Consider the following 15,703-nt stretch of genomic DNA (forward strand, 5'->3'; position numbering starts at 1 on the left):
CAAACCGGCTTCTGCTTTTGGCCCCCAAACCAGCTCACTTTGGGACCGGTTCTGAGCCAAAAAGCCCAGCTGCTGAGCCTGTTCTCAAGTCCCAAAAGCGCAGCACTTGACCTCTGCTCCTCAGCCCAAAACCACACCACTTAGTCCCCTCGCTCAGGCCCTCAAAACGCACGACTCGATCTGTTTCAGGGCCCCGGCGTCAGCCACAGGAGCCTGCTCTCAAGGCCCAGGAACAGAAGAGCTGTGCTCTCCACGCTCAGGGACCAAACCAGCTGAACCTGGCTGCGTCCCGGCCCCCTCCGCAGTCCCCACGGGCAACGCTCAGGGCCGCGGAGAGCGCAGCCACCCCGCAGCCCTGCACCCCCACGGCCCACGCGGGCACTGTCGGGGAGGCCTTGGGAACTGAACTGCGCGGGCCCGGCCCCGCACCCCGGCGGGGCAGCCCAGCACCGGCCCGGCAGCGCTTTCTTCCTGCTCTCGCAGGCCTCGTTTCCCCGGCAGCGCCGGGCCCGCACCCCAACCCCACAGGGGGCCGGGCCCGGCCCGCCTCCAGCAAACCGCGGCGGCAGCAGCCGGGGTCCCTGCCTGCCTCGCGGGCAAGGGGGGACCCGCCCGGCACCGCAGGAGCCCCCGCCGGGGTCGCCGCCGCCGCCGCCCGACCCCGACGAGGAGCAGTCGAGAGCCGGGTGGGGCTGCCCCTACTCCCCGGGGACGGGCACGGGCTCGGCCCCAAAACCCAACCACCGACCCACGACAGCGCTCGGCCCGGGGCCGCTGCTGCCCGCACCCCGCCGCCCCCCCGGGGGCTCCGCGGACCGGGAGACCCCACAGCCCAAACCCGCCGACCCACAGCGCGCCCGGCCATGCGGCTCCTCACCTGCTCTGGCGCGGCTCCGGCTGCCCCACGGCCCGGCACGGAGCCGAACCCGGCCACCGGACCATCCCGCCAACCCCCCCAACCCCCGGACGCTCCGGGACGGTTCTCGTCCCTTTTCGCTCTGACGCCTCGAGCCGAGCCGGCCCCGCTCCTCCGAGCTACCGGCGGTGCCCGCTCTGCTGCTCGGGGCCGGGCCCTGTTCTCGCCCGGACGCGAGAAGCCGCTCCGGGGTCTCCTCGGTGCGTCCAGCCCCGTGCCGTGCCGGAGCGGGGAGAGCCGGGTACGAGCGCGGAGCCCTGGGGCAGGGGTTGCCCCAGTGCCGCCGACGGTGTGTGGGGGGGTGTCGTCGTCCCCCGCCCCACGCGGGGGGCGCACACACGGTACACCCGCGGGCAGGGGCATCCCCGGGGAGCCGTGCGGCCGGGCTGCGCCGTAGGAGGGGAAGGTGATGTTGGTTTCCCATTTTCCCCGCAAACTGATCCTCCCCCCCGGCCCCCCTTTCCCGCGCGTTACAGCCCGCGAAAAAGCTTTTAACAACCCGATCGACAACACTCCCTTTATCCCTCTTCCAGCAGCAGCAGCAGCAGCAGCGAGAGATTAAGGCAACTGCAGCAGAGGGGAGGAAGGCAAGGAGAGCCTTTTCAAGCAAGGGCAGGACAAAATGCACGGCGTGGACAGGCACAGGAGAGGCTGCATTATCTGGAAAGCACAACGCCTGCCCAAGGGCAGAAAATAAGGAACGAATTGTTTCCAAGGAGCTGCAGCAGACGAATCACCTTTTTCTTTATTGCACTCCTGCCCTTTGTTATCCAAAGCGATAGGCTTCACCACCGGGCAGAAAATAGCTGCCTAGATTTACACGGACAACCAGAAACAATCAAGCCACCCAGCAAGAAGTTCGCAGCAGAGGTATAACCCATCAGCAGCTAAAACATTTGTTACGCAGGCACAACTAGGCACTAAACAAAGGCTTTCCAACTCTGGAGGTCTAGAACAGGTAGACATTAGCACAGAAGCACAAGGGGCTCCGTCACCCTGCACAAATCTCCCCGTGCCTACACACGCACACGTTCAGAAGTTAGTTATCAGAAAACGCCCGACTCAGCCATTTGCCACAGTCACGAGACTCACGACATGACACACGAGGTGGGCTCAGAGTTTTAAGGCAAGAAATACCTCCCCCACCCCCCACCAGAGATCTTTCAGGCTCCAGACCTGCCATCTCCCCGCACCAAACGTAACCGGCCAAAGGCTTTCAGGTGACCCAAAACACAGTACACAAAAAATAACCGGGGAGAGCCCTACATTGTGGAAAAGCGAACGATGCCCGACCGGGGCTCCTCTGCGGGGCCCGGCCCCCGCCCCGCCCCCGGCCCGACCCGCACGGAGATACCCCCCGGCCCGCGCCAGGCCTCACCTCACACGGAGACCCACCCGCTGCCCGAACTCACCCACCAGCGCTCTCCGGCCCCCGGACACGGCCGCGCTGCTCTCTCAGGCGGCTGCCGCAGGCGAGGCTCGGGCACCGCCAGGCCTCCAGGCGTCCCGAGGGGCTGCCGGCCACCGCAGGGCATGGCTGCCGGCGGCCGGACCGCCGCGGCGCTCCCCGCCCAGCTCCGAGCAGGCTCCGCCGGCCGCGGGCTTCCCACGCCGGGCCGCAGAGGGGCCCCGGCACCGCACAGGGACGCCTCGCGACCCGGCCGCCACACGCACCGCTCCCGCCCCCGCTCCGCCGCGCCGCGCACGCGCCACCGGAAGCCCGAGCCCCGCGGGGCGGCCCTTAAAGGGCGGCCGGAAGGAGCGGCCCCCACCGGCCCCGCCACCGCGCCCAGCCGGTGAGCGCCAGCGCCCCCTGCTGGCCGGGCCGCGCTCAGCTCGCGAGGGCGCCGAGGGCCGGGCGGGGCGGGGCGGGGCGGGACGCGCCGGCTCGGGGCCAGCGCCTTCTCGGGGCGAGCGGGAAACCCCTGCGGGCCCCGGTCACGGCCGGGCAGAGCCGCGCGCCCTCCGAGAGCTGCTGAACGGGGCTGCCGCTCGTGACACATACCGAGCCGTCTGCGACGGGAGCGGGCAGAGGAGGAAGGGGCCGGCGGCCGCGGGGCCTGGCCGCAGGCGTGGGGGGGGGGGGCTGGGGCCCGGGGGGCCGCCCTGCTGGGTCACTGCCCTGCGCCGCACCGCGCTGGGGGCTGGGGCCCGACCGGCGCCGGGCGACCGGGGGCCGCCACGAGCAGGGGGCCTGAGCTTAGCCACGGCCTGCAAAACACCCCGAAGCGTGAGACGCTGCAAGGCCAAGGTGGTCCTTGGCAATGGGGGCGCCTGGGCTCGGCCTCTGCCTTACCTGTCCTGGGTCTGCGTGGCGTTCCAGGGGAATGGTGTTTTCCTTGTGCGGAAGGTGGGCTGGCCGTTCGGCCGTGCCCCGGCCGTTACCGATCCTGCCAAAGGCGCTCGCACGCTCTGGCCCATTACTGCTGCGGTACCGCGCCGTAGCAGAAAGGTGTTGTGTTTTCTCACAAAAAGCCTCCTATGGTCAGTTGAAGAAATAACCTCCTTCCGTGGCACTGACTCTTTTTGGACAGTCCATAGCCGGCTTTCGGCTTTTGTCTTTACAGCATTCAGTTTGCTTTCTGCCTAGCTTTCTACCTGCTGTGAAACATTTGGATGGTTTTTTCTTGTTGGTTTTTTTTCCCCCTACTTGCTCCACAACTCCCACACCAACCACCCAGCGCGGCTCGCCTTTCAGCCCCCAGACCCAGGAGCCTTGCCCTGGGACGGCCCTTACATGTCAGCAGAGTTGTTCCAGCTCTCACCCTGTCCCTACCCAGCTGAGGACGTCTGTGTCCGTGGGAGACACCCAGACACTCCCCCTGCAGCGTGGCAGCCCCCTGCCCCGTCAGTGAAAACTGCGGCAATATCGGCTAAGTTTAAAAGCGTCGGCAGGAGGTGCAGAATACGTAAATAAAGCGGCGGTTGGCTGCCGGGTATGGGTGTGATATAAATACCTTTTGTTTACAGGCCTTCGTGCCTATTCAGCGTTGAACGGCACCGCAGCCCACCCACCCCGGGGCTCACGGGGCTCGGAGAAGGGTCTCTCCAAGGGCACAACCTAAGGCAGCGCAGGAAGCCCAGCTGCCACGCTCCCAGTCGCTACGGGACGCTTGCTTACAGCTACACCGACGAGGGTACGGATGAGGCTGGAACTAGCAGAAATGCTGACTCTTCTGGCCTTTTATTTGTGGAAGGTACAGCGCGCGAGCCTCGGCGGCTCACAGGAGAAGCGCGCAGTGCTGCCTAACTCTCATTCTCAGCTCACGTACTACTGCCAAAGCTCCTGCCCTGTGCTGTGCCAGATGCCGGCTGGCGTGAGCACCTGGGCTCCTGAGGGACCCCCTTGTCCTGAGAGCCAGAGGTACTCACTTCCCTTTGCATGAGGCCTGTAGGAGATATACCCTGCAATTTAAAAAATCCGTATCAAATGTGGCAGACTCAAAAGAGGGCATTTTTAAAAAGGCAGGTTTGTTTTCTTTGTTAACTTTACGATCTACAGCCTAGCAAAGAGCTCCCTTTCAGTGTCAGTCGCTTGGCTTTCTCCCCTACTGACGAGGTCCCAGCCTCCCGGTGAGATCTCGCTGGAGATATTCTGAGTTTCCCTCGAGTACGTGGCTGCCCTGGCCCGAGGCCAGCGAAGAAGCTGACTTTGCCCGTGCCTGAATCAGCAACACGTCCAGCAGGCGACTTGCAGAGCCCAGGGAACCCTCGTAAAGAGGTTTGGGGGTGGGGCGCGCCACATCTGCGGCATCGGCCGTGGGAAAGGACCGGCGCAGTAAAACAGGTGGGTGAAACCGCGGTCCGCGCCAATACGTGCTGCTGCCTGGGGCATCGCTTTGCTGCGGGTCAAGTCAGATGCTCTCTGTAAGAGTCAGTCAGGGTAAAGGCAGCAGCAGATTTCTTTTCTGCTCATTTTAACAAAGGCTGGACGGAGCCCATAGAGGAAGGCACTACGCGTCTTGCTGGGTTGGTTTCCCTGCCTTCTCGTAAGCTGTCGCGGAAACTTGCACGAGCAAAGCCTGTGCAAGCTGATGACAGCCACACACGGTTGAAGAGGGAGCAGACGGTGAGAGCAGAGGTGTGCGCTCAGGCTGTGCGCTGGAAGCTAATGCTAATGCTGCAAAATAAAGAGTGGATTTTCTTTTTTGGGTTTAGGTGAGCGCTAAACATGACATGTGCGTATGTGCGTGTGTCTCTCGCAGGTTTTTGTCATACACCCCACCCTCCCACCCCAAAAAAACAACCCACACATGCCACGCGTTAAACAGTGGTTTTCCGTTGTACTTAGAAGTGCTTACATAGGTGTGTTGGTTTTTTCTTTTTTATTTTTTAATGCAGAAACAGCAATACGATAGATTTAATACAGCTAGCAATTAGATGGGTGTAGTTTTAGAGCGTCGGCTGTGTACAAAGCAACCGCACACCTTCTTTAACTCACAGTTTAAACAAGTAAACTTGCAGTGCATCACACGTGCTTTGTACAGTCACGTTCCACACGGCAGGCCAGATGCTTCACCCTGCCTTGTCCTTGTTGCCCCGACTCCAACGGGACCGCCGAGGCCATCCTGGGGACAGCGCCGCTTTCTAGCAGCTGGGTTGCTTGCCTGGACGCCCCACAGACAAAGAGTCATTTCCCCACTGAACCTCTTCTCAAATAATTTCCTACCCCTGCAGGCCCCACGTCCTTTGGTTCATATTTCCTTTTTTCCGGGCTTGATGCACAGGACCGACGATTTCCAGAAATAGAAACAGAGGCTGATTCAGTCCAGGCTCAACATTCTCTGACCTAAACCAAACTGTCTTCGAAGAGATAGCTGTACCGTAGGCACCACCTCGGGAACAGAAGTTGCCCTGTCATAAAAAAAAAAAAAAAAAAAGAAGGAAAACAAGGCATTTCAGGCTGAGGAGGCTGAGCGGTGTGCTGGGGGCGGTGGGGAGTTGGAAAGAAACAGTTCAGACGATTAGAGCGAGCTTAGCGTTGCAAAGCGTGCCATTATTTTTAATTTGGCAGTCAGAAGACAATAGATTCTGACACTGATTTCCTGTGTGCTGCGGGAGTTCTCTCCTCAGCATTCCTGTGCACCATTTTACTTTTGTGTCCCGTCCGCTTCGCTTTTGCGCTGTAGCTCTCCGGTTCTAGCTACGCTTCCCACCACCCCCATTACTCTTTGACAAGCCCAGCTCTCACTGTGCTTCCCTTCCCTTCCCTTCCCTTCCCGTATGCGCGTGCAGGGAAAAGCCCGCGCGTCTGCCACTACAGGACACGCTCTGGGAGGCAGGAGAGATGACGACGCTCCCTGACAGAGGACACAGCTGAGGGGCGGTCCGCCGGGGCTGGGGAGATGGCAGCACCTTCCCTCAGCTGCCCCATCCGAGCACAGGTGCAGGTGAGCACTGAGGAGAGACAAGCAGGCAGGAGCCGCAGAGCGAGAGAGAAAATAAAATTCACGGGTGGGTGCTACTTGCGTCTCATTTTTAGCGCAAGGGATGAATTCTCAGCACATTCTTGGAGCTGCCCCTTTGGGACTCACGGAGAAGAGGGAGGTTGGCCACGCGGTGCAGCCCAGCTCTGCTTCCCCTAAATGGTTTTACTGTTCAGGTGTTGCCCTAATCTGGCCGGTACCCCTGCAAAGAGTTTGGGATTTCTGCTGCCTCTCCGGGCCAGCCGCAGACCCTGACTTCATCGCAGCGAATGACCCTGCGCTCGTCAGAGCGGTTGCCGAGTCACATCCCGCTGCCTTCCCTGCAGAACCGGTGACCCTTTTTCAGCCCTTGCCCCCTCTTCTCTCCGCTCGTTGCCCATCCCTTTATCAGTGCCGGCACCGATCCTGCCTCCAGCTCGCCCTGTCTCCACCTGCGAGCACCCAACAGGAGCTAAATGTCTCCTCAAGGACGCACGGAAGAGACGCGCAGGTAACCCAGCACAGACCCCCTGCAAACATCTTCTTTCCATTTTCTTTCCTCTCCTGACACGAAGAGATGACTTAGGAAAAAGCGTACTGCTCACACTTCACCTGCACTGCTTCTACTTTCACTTTCGCTCTCCTTGGCAGTAATTAATAGCGGTGGCTGGGGGGGCTGGGGCATTCCCCCAAAGCGGCTGCAGTTACATCCGGGCGGTTGTGGCACTCCATTAGCTCTGTAGTTTTTAAATCTAAATCTTCTGGAATTGTTAGTTCTGCTCAGGAATCACCCGTACCTGCAAATTTTCTTAATAGCTATGCTTGACCCCAGCCACTGTTTAACAGCTCACCTTTATTTCTCTTCATTTAAGAACCTAAAGCTTCGTTTACTGCTTGGGTTGGAAGCAGGAGCTGTCGCTGCCTCTGAACTTTCTAACAGCCCTGTTACAATTTCAGTACTACCCGCTCCCAATTTAGCTTTCCGGGTCGATTTTCATTCTAGATTCGAAAATTTCCTTATTTTGTTTCTGATCAGGAGTCATTAATGCCTGCAGTTGATTTAGTAACGGCTGTATTTAGATTGAGCTATTAATGACTCGCAACTCTATTTATGGCATAAAAAAGGACTGCCTTTATTTTTTTTAACTACAGATTAGGAATAATGACTGCCTGGTTTGTTCAGTAATAGGTGTGATTAAATTTAGTCACGACTCCTCCCTAAATAATATGTATTTATTTGCACTCTAACAATTTAACCTTCCCTTTACCGGCCAGGGGCACCGACAAGTGCCCGTGCGTACCTCCGCTCCCCCTGCGCCGGCTCCCCAGGGAACAGCCTCTTACCCTGACCAGAGTCTGCAGCGGCCCGTTGTCATCCCAGCTCCTCGCCCTCGAGAAAGCGGCCGCCTGAAGCGGCGGCAGCTCCGCTGCTGCCCAGAGGGGACGGAAATGGCGCGGGGTAAAGCTCTCCGGGCCGCCTGCGTCCCGCGCGGAGGCGGTGACCTCAGCAGCCTGTACGCTGTTGGGGCCGAGCCAACAACCTGAGGAGGAGTCGCAGGGCGTAGCTGTTTCTGCAACAACCACGCTTTCCCGCCTGGCTGGACAAGAAAGCGGGGCCTGCGGGGGCCTGGAGAGGCAGCATCGCTGCAGGTTGTGCCACGGCTGTTGAGAGGCCAAGGCAACACCTGAAACAGTGAACGGCACAACTAGTGAAAACCCCCAAGGTTCCGGGTTCAGTAAAGACAGGAATTGCAGCAGCACAATAAAATGATCTCACGAGGGGAAAAAAAACAGCAAAGCAAAAACCAAACCCCAAACAGAACACCATACCACTAACCCGTCTCACCGCCCCCTCAGCGCCCAAAACAGCATCCTGGGAGAAAAAAAGCAAAGCAGGCCACAAGGGACCTTTCTAGTACAGATGCCGCCAAAGAGTGCCAAGCTCTGGAATCCTTACCTCAGGCAACGCCTCCGCTTCTCTAAACGCCAGAGCACGCCTGCCCGGGGGGCTGAGACAGCCCCAAAGCTGCGACCGCCCGAGGGAACACGGGAGCACCGACGCCAGAGAAGCCCAGGGCCAGAGCCGGGGCTCTTCCACCCCCGGGCCCCGCCCCCGCCCTTCCCACAGCGCCCCGCGAAAGGGGCGGGCCGAGCCCCCCGGGGGGTGAAGGCCCCGGGAGCCGTACGAGAGCCGCCTGGAGTTCCCGGCACGGGAGGGAGGGGGGAGAGAAAACACCCAAACCGAGCCCCCCGAGCGGAGCAAACACAGGCTCGGGCTGTTGCCGGGGGGCGGGGCCTGTCGCTAAGCGGAGAGAGCCGGCACCGCCCCCCGGGCCGTTGCCGGGGGGTGGGGCCTGTCGCTAAGGGGAGAGAGCCGGCACCGCCCCCCGGGCCGTTGCCGGGGGGTGGGGCCTGTCGCTAAGGGGGTGTGTCCAAAGGGACGCTGGCAATGCCCCTGGAGCCATCACCAAGGGCAGGGCCTGTTGCTATGGAGGGTGGGGCCAGGCAGCACCAGCAACACCCCCAGGCTGTCACCAGGGGGTGGGACCTCTTGCTAACTGGGGATGCTGGGGAGCACACGAGCACGGCCCCACCCCACCAGGCCCTCGCCAGGGGGCGGGGCCTGTCGCAAAGGTGGGTGGGGCCACAGGGGTCAGATATCAACCCGCGCGTATAGACCAGTGCGTCCCAGTAATGACCAACATGCCACACAGTATGGATCCCAGTACATCCCAGCTCCCTCCCAGCGACGCCCAGTACATCCCAGTTCCCTCCCAGTACATCCCAGTTCCCTACCAGTGCAGCCCAGTACATCCCAGATCCCTCCCAGTCCGTCCCAGTTCCCTCCCAGTCCGTCCCAGTCCGTCCCAGTACATCCCAGTTCCCTCACAGTACATCCCAGTTCCCTCACAGTTCCCACACAGTTCACTCCCAGTTCCATTCCAGTACATCCCAGTACATGCCAGTTGCCTCCCAGTTTCCTCTAAGTACATCCCAGTACTTCAAAGTTCCCTCCCAGTACATCCCAGTTCCCTCTAAGTACATCCCAGTACTTCACAGTTCACTCCCACTACATCCCAGTACGTCCCAGTTCCCCCTTGGTACATAACACTTCCCTCCCAATACATCCCAGTTCCCTCCCATTACATCCCGATTCCCTCTCAGTACATCCCAGTTCCCTGCCAGTATGTCCCAGTACATCCCAGTTCCCTCCCAGTACATACCAGTTCCCTCCCAGTACATCCCAGTACATCCCAGTTCCCTCCCAGTACATACCAGTTCCCTCCCAGTACATCCCAGTACATCCTGGTACATCCCAGTTCCCACCCAGTACATCCTACTACATACCAGTTCCCTCCCAGTTCCATCCCACTACATCCCAGATCCCTCCCAGTACATCCCAGTTCCCTCTAAGTACATCCCAGTACATCCCAGTTCCCTCCCAGCACATCCCAGTACGTCCCAGTTCCCCTCAGTACATACCAGTACATCCCAGTGTCCTCACAGTACGTCCCAGTTCCCTCCCAGTACATCCCAGTTCCCTCCCAGAACATCCCAGTTCCCTACCAGTACATCCCAGTTCCCTACCAGTTCCTTCCCAGTACATAACAGTTACCTCCCAGTACATCCCAGTACATCCCAGTAGATCCTGGTACATCCCAAATCCCTGCCAGTTCCACCCGGTACAACCCAGTACAAGCCTGTACATCCTAGTTCCTCCACAGTACATCCCAGGGCATCCCCGCACATTGTAGTGCCTCCCAGTACATCCCAGTTCCCTCCCAGTACATACCAGTTCCTTCCCAGTACATCCCACTACATCCTGGTACATCCCAGTTCCCACCCAGTACATCCTACTACATCCCAGTTCCCTCCCAGTTCACTCCCAGTTCACTCCCAGTACTTCACAGTTCCCTCCCAGTACATCCCAGTACGTCCCAGTTCCCCTCAGTACATAACACTTCCCTCCCAGTACATACCAGTACATCCCAGTGTCCTCACAGTACGTCCCAGTTCCCTCCCAGTACATCCCAGTTCCCTCCCAGTACATCCCAGTTCCCTCCCTGTTCCTTCCCAGTACATAACAGTTACCTCCCAGTACATCCCAGTAGATCCTGGTACATCCCAAATCCCTGCTAGTTCCACCCGGTACAACCGAGTACAAGCCTGTACATCCTAGTTCCTCCACAGTACATCCCAGGGCATCCCCGCACATTGTAGTGCCTCCCAGTACATCCCAGTTCCCTCCCAGTACTGGGAGGGACCTGGGATGTACTGGGAGGGACCTGGGATGTACTGGGAGGGACCTGGGATGTACTGGGAGGGACCTGGGATGTACTGGGATGTAATGGGACGGAACTGGGATGTATTGGGAGGCACTGGGAAAGAAGTGGTAGTGAACCGGGAGGGAATTGGGATGTACGGGGATGAACTGGTAGGAAACTGGGATGTACTGGCATGGAACGGGGATGTATTGGGATGTACAGGCACGGAACTGGAATGTACTGCGATGTACTGGGATGTACTGGCAGCGAGCTGGGATTTACTGGGATGTACTGGGAGGAAACTGGAATATACTGGGAGGAAACTGGGATATACTGGGAGGCATTGGGAGGGAAGTGGGTGTCAACTGGGACATTCCAGTTTCCTCCCAGTACATCCCAGTTCCCTACCAGTGCAGCCCAGTACATCCCAGATCCCTCCCAGTCCCTCCCAGTACATCCCAGTACATCCCAGTTCCCTCACAGTACATCCCAGTTCCCTCCCAGTTCACACACAGTTCACTCCCAGTTCCATTCCAGTACATCCCAGTACATGCCACTTGCCTCCCAGTTTCCTCTAAGTACATCCCAGTACTTCACAGTTCACTCCCACTACATCCCAGTACGTCCCAGTTCCCCCTTGGTACATAACACTTCCCTCCCAATATATCCAAGTTCCCTCCCAGTACATCCCAATCCCCTCCCAGTACATCCCAGTTCCCTGCCAGTATGTCCCCAGTACATCCCAGTTCCCTCCCAGTACATCCCAGTTCCCTCCCAGTACTTCACAGTTCCCTCCCAGTACTTCACAGTTCCCTCCCAGTACATCCCAGTTCCCTCCCAGTACATCCCAGTACATCCCAGTTCCCTCCCAGTACATACCAGTTCCCTCCCAGTACATACCAGTTCCCTCCCAGTACATCCCAGTACATCCTGGTACATCCCAGTTCCCACCCAGTACATCCTACTACATACCAGTTCCCTCCCAGTTCACTCCCAGTTCCCTCCCAGTACATCCCAGTTCCCTCTAAGTACATCCCAATACTTCATAGTTCCCTCCCAGGTCCCTCCCAGTACGTCCCAGTTCCCCTCAGTACATAACACTTCCCTCCCAGTACATCCCAGTACATCCCAGTGTCCTCACAGTACATCCCAGTTCCCTCACAGTACATCCCAGTTCCCTCCCAGTTCACTCCCAGTACACAACAGTTACCTCCCAGTACATCCCAGTACATCCTAGTAGATCCTAGGACATTTCAAATCCCTGGCAGTTCCACCCGGTACAACCCAGTACAAGCCTGTACATCCTAGTTCCTCCACGGTACATCCCAGGGCATCCCCGCACATTGTAGTGCCTCCCAGTACATCCCAGGTCCTTCCCAGTACTGGGAGGGACCTGGGATGTACTGGGAGGGAACTGGGACGTACTGGGAGGGACCTGGATGTACTGGGATGTAATGGGACGGAACTGGGATGTATTGGGAGGCACTGGGAAAGAAGTGGTAGTGAACCGGGAGGGAATTGGGATGTACGGGGATGAACTGGTAGGAAACTGGGATGTACTGGCATGGAACGGGGATGTATTGGGATGTACAGGAACAGAACTGGAATGTACTGCGATGTATTGGCATGTACTGGCAGCGAGCTGGGATTTACTGGGATGTACTGGGAGGAAACTGGGATATACTGGGAGGAAACTGGGATATACTGGGAGGCATTGGGAGGGAAGTGGGTGTCAACTGGGACATTCCAGCTTCCTCCCAGTACATCCCAGTACCCTACCAGTGCAGCCCAGTACATCCCAGTTCCCTCCCAGTCCGTCCCAATCCCATCCCAGTACCTCCCAGTTCCCTCCCAGTTCCCTCCCACTACATCCCAGTACATCCCAGTTCCCTCCCAGTACATACCAGTTCCTTCCCAGTACATCCCACTACATGCTGGTACATCCCAGTTCCCACCCAGTACATCCTACTACATACCGGTTCCCTCCCAGTTCACTCCCAGTACATCCCAGTACTTCACAGTTCCCTCCCAGTACATCCCAGTACGTCCCAGTTCCCCTCAGTACATAACACTTCCCTCCCAGTACATAACAGTACATCCCAGTGTCCTCACAGTACGTCCCAGTTCCCTCCCAGTATATCCCAGTTCCCTCCCTGTTCCTTCCCAGTACATAACAGTTACCTCCCAGTACACCCCAGAACATCCCAGTAGATCCTGGTACATCCCAAATCCCTGCCAGTTCCACCCGGTACAACCCAGTACAAGCCTGTACATCCTAGTTCCTCCACAGTACATCCCAGGGCATCCCCGCACATTGTAGTGCCTTCCAGTACATCCCAGGTCCCTCCCAGTTCACTCCCAGTACACAACAGTTACCTCCCAGTACATCCCAGTACATCCTGGTACATCCCAAATCCCTGCCAGTTCCACCCGGTACAACCCAGTACAAGCCTGTACATCCTAGTTCCTCCACGGTACATCCCAGGACATCCCCGCACACTGTAGTGCCTCCCAGTACATCCCAGCTCCCTCCCAGTACTGGGAGGGAACTGGGATGTACTGGGAGGGAACTGGGATGTACTGGGATGTAATGGGACGGAACTGGGATGTATTGGGAGGCACTGGGAAAGAAGTGGTAGTGAACCGGGAGGGAATGGGGATGTACGGGGATGAACTGGTAGGAAACTGGGATGTACTGGAATGGAACGGGGATGTATTGGGATGGACAGGAACGGAACTGGAATGTACGGCGATATATTGGGATGTACTGGGAGCGAACTGGGATTTACTGGGATGTACTGGGAGGAAACTGGGATGTACTGGGAGGAAACTGGGAGGGAAGTGGGTGTCAACTGGGACATTCCAGTTTCCTCCCAGTACATCCCAGTTCCCTACCAGTGCAGCCCAGTACATCCCAGATCCCTCCCAGTCCCTCCCAGTACATCCCAGTACATCCCAGTTCCCTCACAGTACATCCCAGTTCCCTCCCAGTTCACACACAGTTCACTCCCAGTTCCATTCCAGTACATCCCAGTACATGCCAGTTGCCTCCCAGTTTCGTCTAAGTACATCCCAGTACTTTAAAGTTCCTTCCCAGTACATCCCAGTTCCCTCTAAGTACATCCCAGTACTTCACAGTTCACTCCCACTACATCCCAGTACGTCCCAGTTCCCCCTTGGTACATAACACTTCCCTCCCAATACATCCAAGTTCCCTCCCAGTACATCCCAATCCCCTACCAGTACATCCCAGTTCCCTGCCAGTATGTCCCAGTACATCCCAGTTCCCTCCCAGTACATACCAGTTCCCTCCCAGTTCCCTCCCACTACATCCCAGTTCCATCCCAGTACATACCAGTTCCCTCCCAGTACATCCTGGTACATCCCAGTTCCCACCCAGTACATCCTACTACATACCAGTTCCCTCCCAGTTCACTCCCAGTACATCCCAGTACTTCACAGTTCCATCCCAGTACATCCCAGTACGCACCAGTTCCCCTCAGTACATAACACTTCCCTCCCAGTACATAACAGTACATCCCAGTGTCCTCACAGTACGTCCCAGTTCCCTCCCAGTACATCCCAGTTCCCTCTAAGTATGTCCCAGTTCCCTCCCAGTTCACTCCCAGTACATAACAGTTACCTCCCAGTACATCCCAGTACATCCCAGTAGATCCTGGTACATCCCAAATCCCTGCCAGTTCCACCCGGTACAACCCAGTACAAGCCTGTACATCCTAGTTCCTCCACAGTACATCCCAAGGCATCCCCGCACATTGTAGTGCCTCCCAGTACATCCCAGGTCCCTCCCAGTACTGGAAGGGACCTGGGATGTACTGGGAGGGAACTGGGATGTACTGGGAGGGAACTGGGATGTACTGGGAGGGAACTGGGATGTACTGGGATGTAATGGGACGGAACTGGGATGTATTGGGAGGCACTGGGAAAGAAGTGGTAGTGAACCGGGAGGGAATTGGGATGTACGGGGATGAACTGGTAGGAAACTGGGATGTACTGGCATGGAACGGGGATGTATTGGGATGTACAGGAACGGAACTGGAATGTACTGCGATGTACTGGGATGTACTGGGAGCAAACTGGGATTTACTGGGATGTACTGGGAGCAAACTGGGATTTACTGGGATGTACTGGGAGGAAACTGGGATATACTGGGAGGCACTGGGAGGGAAGTGGGTGTCAACTGGGACATTCCAGTTTCCTCCCAGTACATCCCAGTTCCCTACCAGTGCAGCCCAGTACATCCCAGATCCCTCCCAGTACATCCCAGTTCCCTCCCAGTCCGTCCCAGTACATCCCAGTACATCCCAGTTCCCTCACAGTACATCCCAGTTCCCTCACAGTACATCCTAGTTTCCTCACAGTACATCCCAGTTCCCTCACAGTTCACACACAGTTCACTCCCAGTTCCATTCCAGTACATCCCAGTACATGCCACTTTCCTCCAAGTAAATCCCAGTTCCCTCCCACTTCCCTCTAAGTACATCCCAGTACTTCACAGTTCCCTCCCAGTACATCCCAGTTCCCCCTCGGTACATAACAGTTCCCTCCCAGTACACCCCAGTACATCCCAGTTCCCTCCCAGTATGTCCCACTACATCCCAGTTCCCTCCCAGTCCATCCCAGTTCCCTCCCAGTAAATCCCAATTCCCAACACTTTCCACCCAGTACATCCCAGTTCCCTCCCAGTACATACCAGTTCCCTCTAAGTACATCCCAGTACTTCACAGTTCCCTCCCAGTTCACTCCCAGGTCCCTCCCAGTACATCCCAGTTCCCTCTAAGTACATCCCAATACTTCATAGTTCCCTCCCAGCACGTCCCAGTACGTCCCAGTTCCCCTCAGTACATAACACTTCCCTCCCAGTACATCCCAGTACATCCCAGTGTCGTCACAGTACGTCCCAGTTCACTCCCAGTACATCCCAGTTCCCTCCCAGTACACAACAGTTACCTCCCAGTACATCCCAGTAGATCCTGGTACATCCCAAATCCATGCCAGTTCCACCCGGTACAACCCAGGACAAGCCTGTACATCCTAGTTCCTCCACAGTACATCCCAGGGCATCCCCGCACATTGTAGTGCCTCCCAGTACATCC

At 57.8% G+C, this 15,703-nt stretch overlaps 1 long non-coding RNA gene across 1 annotated transcript; it reads right to left on the bottom strand.

The window, feature by feature from the left end:
- Positions 1-5,197: 5,197 nt before the first annotated feature.
- LOC142051397 (uncharacterized) lies at positions 5,198-7,693 on the bottom strand. Its single transcript, XR_012658459.1, has 2 exons — positions 7,623-7,693; positions 5,198-5,770 (listed from the first exon to the last, which is right to left on the bottom strand). It is a non-coding gene; the product is annotated as an uncharacterized LOC142051397 (long non-coding RNA).
- Positions 7,694-15,703: the final 8,010 nt, after the last annotated feature.

The sequence above is a fragment of the Phalacrocorax aristotelis genome, unplaced genomic scaffold (genome assembly GCF_949628215.1).
Source record: "Phalacrocorax aristotelis unplaced genomic scaffold, bGulAri2.1 scaffold_36, whole genome shotgun sequence".
NCBI lineage: Eukaryota > Metazoa > Chordata > Aves > Suliformes > Phalacrocoracidae > Phalacrocorax > Phalacrocorax aristotelis.